This window comes from Malus sylvestris, chromosome 4, assembly GCF_916048215.2.
Source record: "Malus sylvestris chromosome 4, drMalSylv7.2, whole genome shotgun sequence".
Classification (NCBI taxonomy): domain Eukaryota; kingdom Viridiplantae; phylum Streptophyta; class Magnoliopsida; order Rosales; family Rosaceae; genus Malus; species Malus sylvestris.
This window is the reverse complement of record NC_062263.1, coordinates 700,658-705,194: the sequence shown is the minus strand read 5'-3', so window position 1 is coordinate 705,194 and position 4,537 is coordinate 700,658. Positions and strand designations below refer to the sequence as shown.

Sequence of the window (4,537 nt, the reverse complement as noted above, 5' to 3'; positions counted from 1 at the left end):
CAGGTTTGCCTGTCCGTTGAGGAGGGAGGTCAATGTATATAGGGATTTCCCAATAACAAGTAGTAATGCTATTCCTTTACCCTTCTTGGTCACAGCAATGTAGTGGGAGCTGCCAGCTTCACGTGTTTTAATTTTGTCAGAGCACTTTGAAAAAGTGGTATGTGGTATCTGGAAAGCTGATGTTACGTGTGAAGATTACAGACAAGCTTTATCTAAGGAAATCTGGCTCTCGAAGTTCTGAGAGTTGTGCCTCTTCGGTTTTCGAACAAGCAATCCCGTCGAGGATCTGACTCTCGAGATTCGGAAAGCGGTGCTACTCCGGTTTTTGAGAAAGTAATTATGTTGGGAGTCTTTTCTCGAATGTGAGTAAAGGTTGGACGTTCTTGCCAACCTGTCTTGCCGCAAAACACGGAGGTCGACACACATAGGGACTTTCCAGTTGTCAAGCAGTGGTGCTGTTCCTTTACCCTTATGGGTAATAGTAGGGTAGCTGGAACTTCGAAATTCTCGTGCCTAAACTTTGTCAGAGATCTTTGACAAAGTTATATGTGGTACCCGAGGAGTTGATGGTGCATATGGAGAGCGGTGATTGAACAGTAAGATTCACGTGCTTTTTACTTCACCAGAAATCTTCGACAGAGTGCCCGTAATTTCCGCAAAGCTGATTGTGCATGTGACAGGTGCTGACGAGGCTGAAAAAGCAGATGCTTCTTCGATTTCTGAGATCGGCCCTCGTGGTCTCTGAGCAGCCCAGCTTTTGAGAAAGCAAACGCCTCTTCGATTTCTGAGATCGGCCCTCGTGGTCTCTGAGCAGCCCAGCTTTTGAGAAAGCAAACGCCTCTTCGATTTCTGAAGCTCCGTCGAGTGCAGATTTTTATAGAGGCTGGCATTAAGTTCCACAGCACACTTGAATCTCTGCCAGTAGAAGCTCATTTCTTGCACTTCTAAGATCTTGATTTGTCTGACCTCTTCCTTCTTCAACACATTTGAAAATGTCTGGACCCTCCGACCGTCGTTTTGACTTGAACCTTGGAGAAGAGACAGCCACGCCTTCTCCAGACAACATATGGCGCCCATCCTTCATATCCCCTACTGGTCCTCTTACCGTTGGGGATTCTGTGATGAAGAATGATATGACCGCTGCAGTGGTGGCCAGGAACCTTCTCACTCCCAAAGATAACAGACTACTTTCCAAACGGTCTGATGAGTTGGCTGTTAAGGACTCTCTGGCTCTTAGTGTTCAGTGTGCAGGTTCTGTGTCTAATATGGCCCAACGCCTATTTGCTAGAACCCGCCAAGTTGAATCATTGGCTGCTGAAGTGATGAGTCTCAAACAGGAGATTAGAGGGCTCAAGCATGAGAATAAGCAGTTGCACCGGCTCGCCCATGACTATGCTACAAACATGAAGAGGAAGCTTGACCAGATGAAGGAATCTGATGGTAAGGTTTTACTTGATCATCAACGGTTTGTGGGTTTGTTCCAAAGGCATTTATTGCCTTCGTCCTCTGGGGCTGTACCTGGTAATGAAGCTTCAAATGATGAACCTCCAATGCCTCCTCCTTCTGGGGTTTTGTCAAGTACTGAGGCTCCGGATAACCACCCTCCGGTGCTTTCTCTTTCTGGGGCTCTACCGACTGCTGAGACTTCCCCTAAGCAACCTTTGTGAAGGCTCCCTTTTGTTTGTTTATTTTGACTCATGTATATGTACATATTTGTGGCTTATCGAAAATATTAATAAATAAGCTTTGCTTCATTTCAACATATTGTGTTAAATACACCAAAGCCTTCTTCATAAAGTTCTTTGAATTTTTGCTTTTGTTGAAACCTGTATTGTTGAAGCTTTGTGAATGAAGCATGTAGTTTGAGGTAGTGTTCCCTTAATTTCCCGAGTGAGGAAAACTTCTCGGTTGGAGACTTGAAAAATCCAAGTCACTGAGTGGTTGTGAGACTGCCGAGTATCAAGGTGCAGTAGCATATGGTGGGAGTCCCCCAAGTCTTCAGGCGAAGAGAGTTGCCGAATGAGGTGTCTCGCGTGTTACTAATTTGTCAAAGTAACGAATCCTTGTTTCGATGTCACACATTCGTATATGCTTTATCTAAAAATATTTCCAACTTTTGTGTGTTTGATGCTGCATGCTATTGACTAGACAAGATCAAGTGCAATTAGTAGCTTTTCTCTCTTTTTCATCTTTTCTTTGGTGGAATTGCTTTTCGTTTCCACTAATCAGCCTGAGTGGATGCAAGATAACACCTTTCTCTATAGCTCAGATTGCAAAGTCGTCTTCATGAAAGTTTTTCCTTATCTTGTGAACTACAACATATCCAAATTTGAGATCCATCGGAGTAGTACAACTTCAGAAATTCAAGTATGATGAGTAACTGTTCATCAATGTTCTGTTAATCCGTCAGACTTGTTGTGAGCTTCGAAACTCCATTTTATCTTGTTCAGATCAACATACTTTCTTCATCGAAGTTGTTCCTTAACTTGTGAACTACAACATATCCAAATTTGAGGTCCCTCGGAGCAGTATAACTCCAGAAATCCAGGTATGATGAGTGACTGGTTATTATTTTTCTGTCAACCCGTCAGATTTGTTGTGAGCTTCGAAACTCCATTTTCTCTTGTTCAGATCGGTATGCTTTCTTCATTGAAGTTGTTCCTCAGCTCGTGAACTACAACATATCCAAATTTGAGATCCCTCGGAGCAGTATAACTCCAGAAATCCAGGTATGATGAATGACTGGTTATTATTTTTCTGTCAACCCGTCAGATTTGTTGTGAGCTTCGAAACTCCATTTTCTCTTGTTCAGATCGGTATGCTTTCTTCATTGAAGTTGTTCCTCATCGACTCTTTCATAACATATCAAAAATTCAGGATGAACTAACGGTTAAATATTTCCAGATCTTCGAAACATCACAACAGCTTCGAAATCTGCAAGAAGCCGACTATCATGTTTGGAGCTTCAACACTTTAATTTCCGTCGCTCAAACAGAAATGGTTCCTTCTTGAAAGTTGTTCATATGCTCAAGAACTATAGGGTGTCCAAAATTCAGCTCCATTGGAGAAGAGCAGAGGTTGCAGAAATTTGATAGATGAAAGGAGGCGGAAGAGGGAGAGAGAGAAAAAGTCTCTTGGGTTGGATTTCTATTTTGGGGCAGATTCCAATTTTTGTAGCACCTTCATTATTGATGAATTGCTTGTACTTTTGTCCATTATGAAACTTGGGACTTTGGCTTGTTGTTGGATCTATTATAATATGTTTGGGAACATATATAAGTGAATAAATAAGAAGGAAAATTTTGGGCCCTTGTGGGTGTAAAACAAAAAATGTTTATGTTTACCCAAGTGTTTTTGTACAAGTTCAAGGGCATCTTGGGTTTTGTGAACAAAATTTGTTTATTTGGAGCAAGGTTTTGTGCTGAAGCTTTGTAGGTGAAGCTTTGGTGTTGAAGCTTTCTAGGTGAAGCTTTGATGGTGAAGCTTTGTAGATGAAGCTTTGTAGATGAAGCTTTCTAGGTGAAGCTTTGATGGTGAAGCTTTGTAGATGAAGCTTTCTAGGTGAAGCTTTGATGGTGAAGCTTTGATGGTGAAAGTATGTAGAGGGAGCTTTCTAGGTGAAGATTTTTTAGGTGAAGCTTTGTAGGTGAAGCTTTTTTAAGTGAAGCTTTTCGGGTGAAGTTTTTTTTTTTGGGTGAAGCTTTGTGGGTGAAGCTTTTTAGGTGAAGCTTTGTGGGTGAAGCTTTGGAGGTGAAGCTTTTCGGGTGAAGCTTGTTGGGTGAAGCTTTTTAGGTGAAGCTTTGTGGGTGAAGCTTTTTAGGTGAAGCTTTGTGGGTGAAGCTTTTTAGGTGAAGCTTTGGAGGTGAAGCTTTTCGGGTGAAGCTTTTTGGGTGAAGCTTTTTAGGTGAAGCTTTGTGGGTGAAGCTTTGGAGGTGAAGCTTTTCGGGTGAAGCTTTTTGGATGAAGCTGTTTTTTTTTTTTTTTTTTTTTTTTTTTTTTTTTTTTTTTGCGCTTGACACGGTCTTCATTTGCTTGTTTTGTAGTGACTGTGGAAGACGGATTGCTTTATGATTGAGAAGGGTTCTGGCATCGCTTGCTATGAATGTAAAAGAGTGAGGGCTGAGTTGGCTAAATTACCTCTTTATTAAATTCATTGCCAAATGGCCTTCATTACATAGGATGCCGAACGGCTATAGCTCAACACTTGTACATCGTGAGTCTATTTGTAGTAGTACTTCAAGTGATCAGCGTTCCATGGATGGCCAAGGGTCTTGCCATCAGAGCTTCTAAGTGTGTAAGAGCCAGGGCGACTGATGCCAATGACTTCATACGGTCCATCCCAGTTTGGACTAAGTGTGCCTTCACTCGGGACTCTGTCGCAGAGTAATCTTTTCTTTAAGACCCAGTCTCCTATTTTGAAAGAACGAGGCTTGACCCTAGAGTCATAATAGTTGGAGATGCGCTGCTTGTAGGCGACATTCCTCAAGTGAGCTTGGTTTCTGTGTTCCTCGACTAAATCCAAGTTGAGGGTGAGTTG

The 4,537-nt window shown here is 42.1% G+C and overlaps 1 long non-coding RNA gene across 1 annotated transcript; it reads left to right on the top strand.

Annotated features, from left to right (window-relative positions):
• The first annotated feature begins 3,673 nt into the window (after nucleotides 1–3,673).
• LOC126618068 (uncharacterized) lies at nucleotides 3,674–4,008 on the top strand. Its single transcript, XR_007621642.1, has 2 exons — nucleotides 3,674–3,750; nucleotides 3,863–4,008. It is a non-coding gene; the product is annotated as an uncharacterized LOC126618068 (long non-coding RNA).
• Nucleotides 4,009–4,537: the final 529 nt, after the last annotated feature.